This window comes from Dama dama, chromosome 1 (assembly GCF_033118175.1).
Source record: "Dama dama isolate Ldn47 chromosome 1, ASM3311817v1, whole genome shotgun sequence".
In the NCBI taxonomy this organism is placed as follows: Eukaryota; Metazoa; Chordata; class Mammalia; order Artiodactyla; family Cervidae; genus Dama; species Dama dama.
In genome coordinates this window covers 34,442,731-34,459,182 of record NC_083681.1, presented here as the reverse complement: position 1 = coordinate 34,459,182, position 16,452 = coordinate 34,442,731, and the positions used below count along the sequence as shown (strand labels likewise).

Genomic DNA, 16,452 nt, shown 5'->3' with positions numbered 1-16,452 from the left:
GCATGTGGGATCTTAGCTCCCAACCAGGGGTCAAGCCCGTGTCCCCTACGGTGGAAGTGCAGAGTCTTAATCGCTGGACCACCAGGGAAACCCCTGGTTATTATTATTTTTAATTTGAGTTTATTTATATAGTGAGTGAACTTTTAAATGTTTTATTTATTTTTGGCTGCACTGGATCTGCATTGCTGCTCAGGCTTTTTTGTCTAGTTTTGGCGAGCTGGGGCTACTCTCCAGTTGCATTGTGGTGACTCCTCGTGTTGTGGAGCATGGGCACTGGGGCACTCAGGCTTCAATGGCTGCAGCTCCCAGGCTCTAGAGCACGGGTTCAATAGTTGTGGTGCATGGGCTCAGTAACTTCACGGCATATGGGATTTTCCCAGACCAGGGATCGAACTGTGTCTCCTGCATTGGCAGGTGGATTCTTTACCACTGAGCCACAAGGGAAGCCCTTGAGTGAACTTTTAAAACAAAATATACTGCTTTTATGAGCAGAAAAAAATCAGTAAGACAACTTTTACTTTGAAATAAATAAATGAAAACAAGGATGAATAAGATTCCTAGTTACAGAAGCAGAGGAGTAAATCCCTGAGGATGGGCCAACTTCATCTTCCAAAATGCTTGGAAGTGAAGAAAAGGGGAGGGAGCAGTGAGCTAGGAGAGGAGGTGGGAAGGGAAGGAGGAATTCTTTTAAATATGAGAAATGAAAGCAGCATAAACCTATGCTGAGGGAAGGATCCAGTGCAGGAAGGGTGGTAGAAGGTAGAGGAGGCAGAGAAAAAGATCTCTCCTCTGGAGACAGGAGGAAGAGATCAGAGATCTTTCAAGGTGAAGTGGAGGGAGTTTGATCCTGTGTGTTTGCGAGGACACTCATGCCAAAAAGGGAGCTGTGAAGAAGCCTGGATGATAACCTGTAAGGGGAGTAAGCAGCCTGAGGCAAGAGTGCCAACTCAAAATTCAACAGGCTTAAGACTCTACTTACTAATCATTCTCCTCGCAACACCTGACTGCTTGATATGCTGCACTGCTGATGTAGACAGACTCATTTCAATCTTTTCCACCCTTGACCTCCAAGTTTCTTGGGATTTGGATCTCTGGTAGCTCCGATAGTAAAGAATCTGCCTGCAATGCAGGAGACTCGGGTTCGATCCCTGTGTCGGGAAGAGCCCTGGAGAAGGGAGTGGCAACCCACTAGAGTATTGTTGCCTGGAGAATTCCATGGGCAGAGGAGCCTGGTGGGCAACAGTCCATGGGGTCGCAAAGAGTCGGACAAGACTGAGCAACTAACATTGTCATTGTCAACAGTATCAATTCAAAAAAGGAAAAACAGTAATAATGCTGAGTTTTTCCAGTAGCTCTGAAGCAATATAAAATTTAACCATTTCTTTGAAGGAAATGTAAATATGATTGATAATTTAATACAGGTTTCAGCAAACAAAGGCAGCAAGACAAATCCTGCTTCTCACCTATTTTTGTTGAGCCTGGGTTAAGAATGGTTTTTATATTTTTATATAGTTGGGGAAAATCAAATGAATATTTTATGACAGGTACAAGTTATATGAAATTCAAATTTCAGTGTCCATAAATAATGGTTCATCAGAATACAGACAATTCAATGGGAACATGCAGATGCAGATAAAATTAAAAGTAAACTAATTGCAGTGTAAAAAATATTTATTAATATATATTGATGTCTGGGAGGGCTTCCAAGAGAAAGTGCTTTTCACATTTGGAAGAAGATAAAGGCCACAGGTTGGCAGGAAATGGGAAGGTCAAGCCAGGCAAAAGTGCTTGCTGAAAGTCCCCTCTGTGCCAGGTTTGCTGGGCATCATGGGCAAAGAGCTTCCCCGGGTGGAGTGACTAGTGTCTGGTGCGTACAGAGGGTGACGCCTTCAACTGAGGTGCCTCGTCTGTTTACCTGCTGTCTTGAGTGCATGTGGACGGAGCTGTGAAGCACTGCAGAGGGAATGCAAGTAAAATGTAGGGTCCTGGACCTTACCTGCAGGATACTGCAATCTGCCTGGGAGATGAGATTTACTCAGTGCAAAATGTTAGTGAAAACTCGTAGACTATAGTGTTTGGATCTGATAGTATTTGCAATGGGATAGGCTGGGTTAAGTATAAAGAACACCTGAACTAAATAAAGGTCTCCCAGTGCTCTTCCAAATGGTCTCTCAAAGTGATGGAGGGAAACTTTTGAATGGACATTTTGTTTTTTGGCCCTGCTTAGCACTGATCAGACAGCACAGCTACTCTGAGGCCCAACCCCTCTTTCCAAATATTTTTTTTCTCCCTTTGTCGTTACCTCCTTTCTCTCTCCGCCCCTCCCTTCCAGCCTCCCCTTCATGTCCCTTTTACCACCTCCTCCCTTTCTTGCTCTTTTCTGGCCCTTTCTCTCTCCTTTTGTCTTGATGAAAGAAGAAAAACATAGAAACGAAATAAAAAATGTTCATTTGCGACAAGAGATTAGTACTAAATGAAAAGACATTCCCCCCCTTTAAGAAGCAAATTTAATCATCTCTAATCTCTAACTGCTTTCATTCCTACTGTTTATATGGGCATAATTTTACATACCTGCTATCATAAAGTCTATATCAAAGCAATTTCTTGCTGAAGGCAGAAATTAGAGATGTATTGCATTCTCCTGAGTTTTAATGGTCCACTGCTCGCTTAACCTCGAGTCAGTGCTGCAGTAAACAGTCAGATACTTTCATTGCAACAGGGTGCCAGTGATCTCTATAAAGAAAAAGAATACAAGGGGAAAAAAATTCATCCACTCTCCAACAGACAGTGCCATAGGATAGAATGCTCTCAGGAGTCCTTTATCTTCCCTGCACAAAACCAACTTGCCAAATTGACTGAGCCTTCATACCTGAATAAAGACCCTCACTCTCTCTTCCCCTCATCCAAAAAATAAGCCTGTTCAAGGCATGGGCTGCTTAAACTTTCATTTTATGTAAGTGCCAATTTGGGAATCTGTGATTAGCTGCCTGAAAAATCACTTAACCCAATTTTTATATTCTTTAGAGAAAATTTGTGCTTAGCCAGCCAAACCTTCCATTGGATGCCAACCTCTGGGGCTACAAGTTTAAGAGACAACAACACAAAAATAACTCCTGAGTGAACCAGGAGGCACTTTTACTTAAATCTTGAATGAACAATCAAGACCCTAGTCTGGGTCTAGGGATTTTCTTATTTAATCTTCATCATAACTCTGTGGTTGTTGTTGTTTAGTCACTCAGTTGTGTCCCAGTCTTTGTGACCCCATGGACTGAAGCCCACTAGGCTCCTCTGTCCATGGGATTTCCCAGGCAAGAATACTGGAGTGGGTTGCTATTTCCTTCTGCAGGGGATCTTTCTTAGCCAGGAATTTAACCTGAGTCTCCTGCATTGTCAGGTGGATTTTTTACCACTGAGCCACCTGGGAAACCCAACTCTGTGGTATAGGTAATATAATTATCTCATTTTACAGAGGGGGAAACTAAGGCTTAGTTGCATATCAGAATTATGCAAGTGAGTCATGACGGAATCAGATTCCAGCTGAAGCAGTCTGACCCCTGCCTGGGCAGACTAACTCTTGAGTTTGTATCCTGAACCCTCACATCATACTGCTTCCTCAGACCTTGTTGGAGAGCTATCTTCTCTGTGCAACACCCCCTGCCTCCCTGCCTCCCTTGCATCCTCCCAGAGCATCCTTAAACTTTTTTAGGACCCTCATCAGAGCTCTTATTTGTGGTCTGCCTTCCCAAAGTCAGGGGATATGCCATTTAAAAAAAATTATTTGGCTGCACTGGGTCTTCTTTGCAGCACGTGGACATTCTCTAGTTGCTGAGAGCATGCTCTCTAGTTGCCCTGAGACCCGTGAGAGTCCCTTGGACTGCAAGCAGATCCAACCAGTCCATCCTAAAGGAAATCAGTCCTGGGTGTTCTTTGGAAGGACTAATGTTGAAGCTAAAACTCCAATATTTTGGCTACCTGATGTGAAGAACTGACTCATTTGGAAAGACCCTGATGCTGGGAAAGAGTGAAGGCAGGAAGAGAAGGGGACGACAGAGGATGAGATGCTTGGATGGCATCACCAACTCAAGGGTAATGAGTTTGGGTAAACTCCGGGAGTTGGTGATAGACAGGGAGGCCTGGCATGCTGCAGTTCATGGGGTCGCAAAGAGTCAGACACAACTGAGCGACTGAACGGAACTGAACTGAACTGAACTGAACTGACCAGGGATGAAACACATGTCCCCCTGCATTGAAAGGCAAGTTCTTAACTACTGAACCACCAGGGAAGTCCCTGGAGATATGCCATTTTGATCTTTATAGTCCCAACATGTAACTCAAGGTACTTTTTCAGTAGTTGTTTGTAGGTTGCCATGGATGGTCTACAAAACACATTCTGTTACCATGAAGGGTCTTAGAGAGCAAATGTAGGTTCCTCATGGTGCCAACTTGTATTTTCAAAACTCACTTTCTTTTAGTCATTCCTTCTTCCCTCCTTTTGTTAGACCTTAGAATTCCTTTCCCTATGCAACCTCTCTCACAGTTGCCTTTCCTTCCTTCATCCATCACATAACATGAATTTATTTTGGACTTTGGTTTCATATGTTTCTCTTGGGAGGCTGTGAGATCTTTTCCTTGTTATTCATATTTATTTGTTAGAGACTACAAATTCTAAAACAGAATAAATTTTGTAATAAATCTTGGAAGAGGACTACCCTGGTGGTCTAATGGTTATGAATCCACCTGCCAATGCAGGAGACACGGATTTGATCCCTGGTCCGGGAAGATCTCAAAAGCCACAGAGCAACTAAGCCTGTGTACCACAACTACTGAGCCAGCACTCTAGAGCCTGTGAGCTGCAACTACGGAGCCCACGTGCCTAGAGCCCATGTGCTGCAACAAGAGAAGCTACTACAAGGAGAAGCCCAAGCACTGCAACAAAGGCTAACCCCTGCTCTCTGCAACTAGAAAAAAGCCCACTCGCAGCAACGAAGCCCCAGCACAACCAAGAATAAACAAATTAACCTTTAAAAAAATCTTGTAAGAGGACCTTAAATCTAGAAGGTGCTTATTAAATTAACAAATACAATTCTTCTGCCCATCTTTCAATGTAGCACTGTACACAGTTCAACATTCTGTCATGATTCGTTCATTCATTTATTGAGTAAATGAATAAATGGCTATTAGAGACAAAGTCACATGTTATAGGCTGAGAATACAAAGATAAAACTGATAGAAACTTAGCCTTCAGGAAGCATATGTCTACAAAAAGAATCTTCCATCAAGAAAAAACAGAGAGAAGGAGGAGCCAAGATGGCGGAGGAGTAGGACGGGGAGACCACTTTCTCTCCTACAAATTCATCAAAAGAATAACTGAACGCAGAGCAAACTTCGCAAAACAACTTCTGATCGCTAGCTGAGGTCATCAGGCGCCCAGAAAAGCAGCCCATTGACTTCGAAAGGAGGTAGGACAAAATATAAAAGATAAAAAGTGAGACAAAAGAGCTAAGGACGGAGATCCGTCCCGGGAGCTCTTAGGCGGCATTGCTTGGGGTAGGGTCTGGGCCTGAGTGCCCTGAGGACAATCGGAGGGAGCGTCTGTGAGTTGCCAACTTGAACTGTGGGAGACCAAAAGAGAGAGAGAAAATTAACCGGCCCGAACACACTGCCGGCCGTTCACAGAACAAAGAGACCGAGAGGGTCCAGAGAGGAGCTCGCAGGCTGCGGACCGGCCCAGCCCCGCCGGAGGCAGGAGGCAGGGGGGAGGGGAAGGTCGCGGCGAGACACAGGGCGCAGGCACCCGACCGGCGCAGGTGGGGACTGGGGCTGGGGACGCGGAGGGCAGAAGGCGCGCGCACCCGACTGGCGCCAGCGGAAACTGAGACTGGGTCCGCGGAAGGGAGGGGGCGCGCCACACCTGGGGGGGGTGCGCCCACCAAGCCCCTGGCTGCCTGGACCGCTCTGACGGGGAACGCACAGAGAGCAGGCGCAGCTTTTCTTTCCGCGCTTTTGTGGAACACCCGAGGGCTGGAACCTCGAGCAGCGCGGGGCGCGCTCCATATAGAACAGCCGGGAGCCTGAGCGGCGCAGACGGAGAGGGCAGGGTCAGCCCCTCCCCGCGGCGCCGGCCCCTCCCCGCGGCGCCAGCCCCTCCCCGCGGAGCGACGGAACTAGCTACCTGAATAAGAGTCCACCTCCGCCCGCCTGTGTCAGGGCGGAAATGAGGCTCTGAAGAGACCGGGAAACAGAAGCCAAATAAACAAAGGGAGCCGCTTCAGAAGGGACTGGTGCAACAGATTAAAATCCCTCTAGGAAACATTGACTACACCGGAGGGGCCTGTAGATATCGAGAAGCGTAAGCTGGAACGAGGAGCTATCTGAAACTGAGCCGAACCCACACTGACCGCAACAGCTCCAGAGAAACTCCTAGATATAATTTTACTTTTTTCTCTTTTATTTTTTTTATTTTTTCTCGTTTATTTTCCTTTAAAATCCCCTATTACTCCCCCGTTACTCCTTAACTTTCATTTCCATAGACTTTTACGATTTTTTAATTAGGGGGAAAAAAAAATTTTTTTTTTCTTTTTCTTTCTTTCTTTTTCTTTTTTTTCTTTCCTTTTTCTCTTCTATTTTCTATTTTTCTTTTTCTCTTATTTCTTTTAAAGTCCTCTAGTACTCCTCTACTACTCCTTAATTTTCATTTTCAATACACTATAACCTAACAAAAAAAAAAAGAAGAAGAAGAGAAGCCCTATTTTTAAACCGAAGATTATTCTCTCCCAATCTTGACTCTCTGTTTTCTACCTCAGAACACCTCTATTTCCTCCTTTCCCCTTCTCTTCCCAATCCAATTCTGTGAATCTTCGTAGGTGACTGGGCTACGGAGAACACTCTGGGAACAGACAGCTGCGTAGATCTGTCTCTCTCCTCTTGAGTCCCCCTTTTTCTCCTCCTGTTCATCTCTATCTCCCTCCTCCCTCTCCTCTTCTTCATGTAACTCTGTGAACCTCTCTGGGTGTCCCTAACGGGGGAGAATCTTTTAGCCATTAACCTAGAAGTTTTTTTATCAGGGCTGTATAGTTGGAGAAGTCCTGAGACTACAGGAAGAATAAAACTGAAATCCAGAGGCAGGAGACTTAAGCCCAAAACCTGAGAACACCAGAAAACTCCTGACTACATGGAACTTTAAGTAATAAGTGACTGTCCAAAAGCCTCCATACCTACACTGAAACCAACCACCACCCAAGAGCCAATAAGTTTTAGAGCAAGACATACCACGCAAATTCTCCAGCAACGCAGGAACATAGCCCTGAACATCAACATACAGGCTGCCCAAGGTCACACCTAACACATAGACCCATCTCAAAACTCATTACTGGGCACTCCATTGCTCTCCAAAGAGAAGAAATCAAGTTCCACGCACCAGAACACTTACGCAAGCTTCCCTAACCAGGAAATCTTGACAAGCCAATCGTCTAACCCCACCCACTGGGTTAATCCTCCACAACAAAAAGGAACCACAGACCTCCAGAATACAGAAAGCCCACTCCAGATACAGCAATCTAAACAAGATGAAAAGGCAAAGAAATACCCAACAGGTAAAGGAACATGAAAAATGCCCACCAAGTTAAACAAAAGAGGAGGAGATAGGGAATCTACCTGAAAAAGAATTTAGAATAATGATAATAAAAATGATCCAAAATCTTGAAAACAAAATGGAGTTACAGATAAATAGCCTGGAAACAAAGATTGAAAAGATTCAAGAACTGTTTAATAAAGACCTAGAAGAAATAAAAAAGAGTCAATTAAAAATGAATAATGCAATGAATGAGATCAAAAACACTTTGGAGGGAACCAAGAGTAGAATAACGGAGGCAGAAGATAGGATAAGTGAGGTAGAAGATAAAATGGTGGAAATAAATGAAGCAGAGAGGAAAAAAGAAAAAGATCAAAAGAAATGAGGACAACCTCAGGGACCTCTGGGACACTGTGAAATGCCCCAACATTTGAATCATAGGAGTTCCAGAAGAAGAAGACAAAAAGAAAGGCCATGAGAAAATACTCGAGGAGATAATAGCTGAAAACTTCCCTAAAATGGGGAAGGAAATAGCCACCCAAATCCAAGAAACCCAGAGAGTCCCAAACAGGATAAACCCAAGGCGAAACACCCCAAGACACATATTAATCAAATTAACAAAGATCAAACACAAAGAACAAATATTAAAAGCAGCAAGGGAAAAACAACAAATAACACACAAAGGGATTCCCATAAGGATAACAGCTGATCTATCAATAGAAACCCTCCAGGCCAGAAGGGAATGGCAGGACGTACTGAAAGTAATGAAAGAGAATAACCTACAACCTAGATTACTGTATCCAGCAAGGATCTCATTCAGATATGAAGGAGAATTCAAAAGCTTTACAGATAAGCAAAAGCTGAGAGAATTCAGCACCACCAAACCAGCTCTTCAACAAATGCTAAAGGATCTTCTCTAGACAGGAAATGCAGAAAGGTTGTATAAACGTGAACCCAAAACAACAAAGTAAATGGCAACGGGACCACACCTATCAATAATTACCCTAAATGTAAATGGGTTGAATGCCCCAACCAAAAGACAAAGATTGGCTGAATGGATACAAAAACAAGACCCCTATATATGCTGTCTACAAGAGACCCACCTCAAAACAAGAGACACATACAGACTAAAAGTGAAGGGCTGGAAAAAAATATTTCATGCAAACGGAGACCAAAAGAAAGCAGGAGTCGCAATACTCATATCAGATAAAATAGACTTTCAAATAAAGGATGTGAAAAGAGACAAAGAAGGACACTACATAATGATCAAAGGATCAATCAAAGAAGAAGATATAACAATTATAAATATATATGCACCCAACATAGGAGCACCGCAATATGTACGGCAAACGCTAACGATTATGAAAGAGGAAATTAATAGTAACACAATAATAGTGGGAGACTTTAATACCCCACTCACAACTATGGATAGATCAACTAAACAGAAAATTAACAAGGAAACACAAACCTTAAATGACACAATGGACCAGCTAGACCTAATTGATATCTATAGGACATTTCACCCCAAAACAATCAACTTCACCTTTTTCTCAAGTGCACATGGAACATTCTCCAGAATAGATCACATCCTGGGCCATAAATCTGGTCTTGGAAAATTCAAAAAAATTGAAATCATTCCAGTCATCTTTTCTGACCACAGTGCAGTAAGATTAGATCTCAATTACAGGAAAAAAATTGTTAAAACTTCAAACATATGGAGGCTAAATAACACGCTTCTGAATAACCAACAAATCATAGAAGAAATCAAAAAAGAAATCAAAATATGTATAGAAATGAATGAAAATGAAAACACAACAACCCAAAACCTATGGGACACTGTAAAAGCAGTGCTAAGGGGAAGGTTCATAGCATTACAGGCTTACATCAAGAAACAAGAAAAAAACCAAATAAATAACCTAACTCTACACCTAAAGCAATTAGAGAAGGAAGAAATGAAGAACCCCAGGGTTAGCAGAAGGAAAGAAATCTTAAAAATCAGGGCAGAAATAAATGCAAAAGAAACTAAAGAGACCATAGCAAAAATCAACAAAGCTAAAAGCTGGTTTTTTGAAAAAATAAACAAAATTGACAAACCATTAGCAAGACTCATTAAGAAACAAAGAGAGAAAAACCAAATTAACAAAATTAGAAATGAAAATGGAGAGATCACAACAGACAACACTGAAATACAAAGGATCATAAGAGACTACTACCAGCAGCTCTATGCCAATAAAATGGACAACTTGGATGAAATGGACAAATTCTTAGAAAAGTATAACTTTCCAAAACTGAACCAGGAAGAAATAGAAGATCTTAACAGACCCATCACAAGCAAGGAAATCGAAACTGTCATCAAAAATCTTCCAGCAAACAAAAGCCCAGGACCAGATGGCTTCACAGCTGAATTCTACCAAAAATTTAGAGAAGAGCTAACACCTATCTTACTCAAACTCTTCCAGAAAATTGCAGAAGAAGGTAAGCTTCCAAACTCATTCTATGAGGCCACCATCACCCTAATTCTAAAACCAGACAAAGATGCCACAAAAAAAGAAAACTACAGGCCAATATCACTGATGAACATAGATGCAAAAATCCTTAACAAAATTCTAGCAAACAGAATCCAACAACATATTAAAAAAATCATACACCACGACCAAGTGGGCTTTATCCCAGGAATGCAAGGATTCTTTAATATCCGCAAATCAATCAATGTAATACACCACATTAATAAATTGAAAGATAAAAACCATATGATTATCTCAATAGATGCAGAGAAAGCCTTTGACAAAATTCAACACTCATTTATGATTAAAACTCTCCAAAAAGCAGGAATAGAAGGAACATACCTCAACATAATAAAAGCTATATATGACAAACCCACAGCAAGCATCACCCTCAATGGTGAAAAATTGAAGGCATTTCCCCTGAACTCAGGAACAAGACAAGGGTGCCCACTCTCACCACTACTATTCAACATAGTGTTGGAAGTTCTGGCCACAGCAATCAGAGCAGAAAAAGAAGTAAAAGGAATCCAGATAGGAAAAGAAGAAGTGAAACTCTCACTGTTTGCAGATGACATGATCCTCTACATAGAAAACCCTAAAGACTCTACCAGAAAATTACTAGAGCTAATCAATGAATATAGTAAAGTTGCAGGATATAAAATTAACACACAGAAATCCCTTGCATTCCTATATACTAACAATGAAAAAACAGAAAGAGAAATTAAGGAAACAATACCATTCACCATTGCAACAAAAAGAATAAAATACTTAGGAGTATATCTACCTAAAGAAACAAAGGACCTATACATAGAAAACTATAAAACACTGATGAAAGAAATCAAAGAGGACACAAACAGATGGAGAAACATACAGTGTTCATGGATTGGAAGAATTAATATTGTCAAAATGGCTATTCTACCCAAAGCAGTCTATAGATTCAATGCAATCCCTATCAAGCTACCAACGGTATTTTTCACAGAACTAGACCAAAGAATTTCACAATTTGTATGGAAATACAAAAAACCTCGAATAGCCAAAGTAATCTTGAGAAAGAAGAATGGAACTGGAGGAATCAACCTGCCTGACTTCAGACTCTACTACAAAGCCACAGTCATCAAGACAGTATGGTACTGGCACAAAGACAGAAATACAGATCAATGGAACAGAATAGAAAGCCCAGAGATAAATCCACGAACCTATGGACACCTTATCTTTGACAAAGGAGGCAAGGATATACAATGGAAAAAAGACAACCTCTTTAACAAGTGGTGCTGGGAAAACTGGTCAACCACTTGTAAAAGAATGAAACTAGAACACTTTCTAACACCATACACAACAATAAACTCAAAATGGATTAAAGATCTAAATGTAAGACCAGAAACTATAAAACTCCTAGAGGAGAACATAGGCAAAACACTCTCCGACATAAATCACAGCAAGATCCTCTATGACCCACCTCCCAGAATATTGGAAATAAAAGCAAAACTAAACAAATGGGACCTAATGAAACTTAAAAGCTTTTGCACTACAAAGGAAACTATAAGTAAGGTGAAAAGACAGCCCTCAGATTGGGAGAAAATAATAGCAAATGAAGAAACAGACAAAGGATTAATCTCAAAAATATACAAGCAACTCCTGCAGCTCAATTCCAGAAAAATAAATGACCCAATCAAAAAATGGGCCAAAGAACTAAACAGACATTTCTCCAAAGAAGACATACACATGGCTAACAAACACATGAAAAGATGCTCAACATCACTCATTATTAGAGAAATGCAAATCAAAACCACAATGAGGTACCATTACACGCCAGTCAGGATGGCTGCTATCCAAAAGTCTACAAGCAATAAATGCTGGAGAGGGTGTGGAGAAAAGGGAACCCTCTTACACTGTTGGTGGGAATGCAAACTAGTACAGCCGCTATGGAAAACAGTGTGGAGATTTCTTTAAAAACTGGAAATAGAACTGCCATATGACCCAGCGATCCCACTTCTGGGCATACACACTGAGGAAACCAGATCTGAAAGAGACACGTGCACCCCAATGTTCATCGCAGCACTGTTTATAATAGCCAGGACATGGAAGCAACCTAGATGCCCATCAGCAGATGAATGGATAAGGAAGCTGTGGTACATATACACCATGGAATATTACTCAGCCGTTAAAAAGAATTCATTTGAACCAGTCCTAATGAGATGGATGAAACTGGAGCCCCTTATACAGAGTGAAGTAAGCCAGAAAGATAAAGAACATTACAGCATACTAACACATATATATGGAATTTAGAAAGATGGTAACGATAACCCTATATGCAAAACAGAAAAAGAGACACAGAAATACAGAACAGACTTTTGAACTCTGTGGGAGAATGTGAGGGTGGGATATTTCAAAAGAACAGCATGTATACTATCTGTGGTGAAACAGATCACCAGCCCAGGTGGGATGCATGAGACAAGTGCTCGGGCCTGGTGCACTGGGAAGACCCAGAGGAATCGGGTGGAGAGGGAGGTGGGTGGGGGGATCGGGATTGGGAATACATGTAAATCCATGGCTGATTCATATCAATGTATGACAAAACCCACTGGGAAAAAAAAAATAATAATAAAAAAAAAAAGAAAGAAAGAAAAAACAGAGAATGCGATGACCATCCCCAGCAGAAGAAATTAGAGAAGACTTCGAGGAGGAAAAGGACTTTGCACAAGGCCTTAAAAATCAGTAATATTTAGAAATTTGGCAAGGAAAGAGACAGAAGGGCATTCCAGATGGAGGAAAGAATTTGAGCAAAAGCAAAAAAGTAGGAAAGCCTGGGGCATGTACTTGGAACAGAGAAAAGTTCACTTGCTCTGGCATGGAGTGTGGAGAAAGGAAGGGTAAGAAGTGGTAATGGGAGTGTTTGTGAATTCCGGGTGATGAGGCAATCCAAAAGGGGCTCAGGACATCAGACCATTGGAAGCCTTCCCCTAACTTGTGTTGCTCATGAGTGCCATCTCTTTACCAACCAATGAAGGCCTCACAGGACCCTGGGCTACATGAGATTGGCTGGTGTGTGTTTTCTAACACCAGCCACCTCCTAGCAGATACTTCTACCTTGGTGCAGATTTTCACTTCTGGAAAGATAATTCACATCATAATTATATTTGTAAGTGACTTTTGCACTTATGTAGTCTGGTACACACAAGGATTGCATTAACACAATATTAGGAGCTTCTATAAAAACTCGGGAGGAGACTGCCCCCAGGTTCTCCTTCCTACCATCAAATGCTTCCCATCACTCACCTCCACTACAAGACAGGAATGAAGCCCAAGGCAGTTTGAGCAGCAGATAGTAGATTCAAGGTATCCAGGGGCTTGACCTTCTGTGTTACAGTTGGAGGCGGTGTTCCAGATAAAGGGAGATGGTGCCATAGGAAGGACATATCCAGACAGGAAAGCATTATTATTGCTGTTGAATCATTACCCAGAGTCTGTTGTATGTGGCACAGAGCTGACTACTATACGCAGGAAGCATTCTCTCTGAACCTGAGTAGATTTCTTTGCTTCCCTAGGCTTCAGTTTCCTAATTTGTTATATGGTGGTGGGGGGGAGAGGTTGCCATCACCCACAGTGTAAGAATATTATGAATATCTTTAAGGTAGCATATATAAAAGACTTAGCAGTTGCTAACCTATAAGGAGTACTCAATAAACAGTAAAGGATGTATTGCTAAAAATTTAAAGACACTTATATTTTATTATGGACTTCTCTGGTGGCTCAGTGATCAAGAACCTGTCTGCCAGGTTTAATCCTTCACTCAGGAGGATCCCTTGGAGAAGGAAATGGCAACCCATGCCAGTATTCTTGCCTGGGAAATCCCATGGACAGAGGAGCCTGGCGGACTATGGTCCGTGGGATCGCAAAAGAGTTGGACACGACCTAGCAACTAAATAACAGCAACAATATTTTATTATCTGTGTGCATTTTTATATATGTATCTACAAACATATATGTAGATACATAGTGATTTTTCACAGTATCTGATGAGACAGGGAGGGGAAGTTCCCAAAGAAATTAATCCCATAGGACAGAAGATGCATTTGCCTCAGGTCACACATGAGTGGATGGCTTGGGTCAGAACCCAAGGCTCCCTTTTCCTAAGACCAGGCTCTTTTCCACACAGCATGGTACCCAAACGCACTTCAAGACCACCTGTATATAATTATAAATGAGAATCAGGAAATGAGCTGAGAGGATTCTATGACCAGAAAAGGCAGGGAAAGGAAACTGTCAGTTCTCCTTCAGGTTGCTGTTTTGACAAGGTATGTCTAGTTTTTCTGCACCTTATACATAGAGGCTGCTTTAGAAGATGTCAATCATATTCCTCTCCTCTCTTCCAGGATTTCTTTAAATTGTGAGTGAAGTTTCTTCAGAGGCAGGAGACCTGAACTGAGTTCACTTTTTAGATAAAGGCCAGACTCAGCTTAGGGCAGTGGCTCTGTGTGTTCTTCATGGCCAGGGTGCATCTCATTTAATCTTTGTCTCACCAGCATCCTGCACCTCATGGGCTGTGTATTCTCAGGGCACCTTGAACTGTCATGGGTTTTAGTTTTAAGTATCAAGGTCCACAGGTCTGGTTATACCAGGATTGGCTAAAGGACAAGAGCCAGGCAACAAGCTCAGAGGATGGGGCAGCAGGCAGGCAAGAAGGCAGGCTGATTCTTGCCTGGAGAATCCCAGGGATGGAGGAGCCTGGTGGGCTGCCATCTATGGGGTCACACAGAGTCGGACACAACTGAAGCGACTTAGTAGCAGCAGCAGCAGGCTGATCCAGAGGAGCAACCAGCAAAGCACAGAAGCACAGGAGAAGGGTGTGTCTGAGAAGCAGTTAAGAGCAGGGGCGCCCTTGCTCCGGGTCAGAGACCTTGCTGAACTCCCCAGCTGCTCCAGCTGGCTTTCTGCCCTCTTACTTCACATTCTAATGTTCTAGTCCAGAAGAATATTAACAGAAAGGCATGACCTGGATGTCTCAGAGCGCTGAGGCAAATAAACCCCCCCAAAAAAGAGAGGGCCAGAAATCTTTGGTTAGATAATTTGACTAGGATTACACTGTTACAATAACTGGGAGGGTGCCAGGTGGACTGCCATCAGGGTGGTGTCATCTGCATATCAGGTTATTGATATTTCTCCCGGCAATCTTGATTCCAGCGTGTCCTTCATCCAGCCTGGCATTTCACATGATGTACTCTGCATATAAGTTAAATAAGCAGGGTGACAATATACAGACTTGATGTATATATTTCAGACTGGAACCAGTCTGTTGTTCCATGTCCAGTTCTAACTGTTGCTGCTTGACCTGCATACGGATTTCTCAGGAGACAGGTCAGGTGCTCTGGCATTCCCATCTCTTGAAGAATTGTCCAGTTTGTTGTGACCCACACAGTCAAAGGCTTTGGCTTAGTCAATAAAGCATAAGTAAATGTTTTTCTGGAACTCTCTTGCTTTTCCATTGATCCAACGGATGTTGGCAATTTGATCTCTGGTTCCTCTGCCTTTTCTAAATCCAGCTTGAACATCTGGAAGTTCACAGTCCATGTACCACTGAAGCCTGGCTTGGAGAATTTTGAGCATTACTTTGCGAGTGTGTGAGATGAGTGCAATTGTGCAGTAGTTTGAACATTCTTTCGCATTGCCTCTCTTTGGGACTGGAATGAAAATTTACCTTTTCCAGTCCTGTGGCCACTGCTGAGTTTTCCAGATTTGCTGGCATTTTGAGTGCAGCACTTTCACAGCATCATCTTTTAGGGTTTGAAATAGCTCAGTGAGAGACTTTATTTTTGGGGTTCCAAAATCACTGCAGATGGTGAATACAGCCATGAAATTAAAAGACACTTGATCCTTGGAAGAAAAGTTATAATCAACCTCGACAGCATATTAAAAAGCATAGACATTACTTTGCCAACAAAGGTCCATCTAGTCAAAGCTATGGTTTTTCCAGTAGTCATGTATGGATGTGAGAGTTGGGCTATAAAGAAAGCTGAGCACCGAAGAATTGATGTATTTGAACTGTGGTGTTGAAGAAAACTCTTGAGAGTCCCTTAGACTGCAAAGAGATAAAACCAATCTATCTTACAGGAAATCAGTCCTGAATATTCATTGGAAGGACTGATGCTGAAGTTGAAACTGCAATACTTTGGCTACCTGATGCGAAGAACTGACTCACTGGAAAAGACCCTGATGCTGGGAAAGATTGAAGGCAGGAGGAGAAGGGGACAACAGAGGATGAGATGGTTGGATGGCATCACTGACTCAATGGACATGAGTTTGAGTAAGCTCTGGGAGTTGATAATGGACAGGGAAGCCTGGGGTGCTGCAGTCCATGGGGTCGCAAAGAGTCGTACATGA

At 42.4% G+C, this 16,452-nt stretch overlaps 1 long non-coding RNA gene across 1 annotated transcript in view; it reads right to left on the bottom strand.

Moving 5' to 3' along the window:
* The window catches only part of LOC133059326 (uncharacterized), a 50,237-nt gene that overhangs the window by 9,933 nt on the left and 23,852 nt on the right, over positions 1 to 16,452 (bottom strand). Inside the window, exon 2 of the long non-coding RNA XR_009693514.1 lies at positions 2,572 to 2,733. This is a non-coding gene — a long non-coding RNA (uncharacterized LOC133059326). The remainder of the gene's footprint in view (positions 1 to 2,571; positions 2,734 to 16,452) is intronic.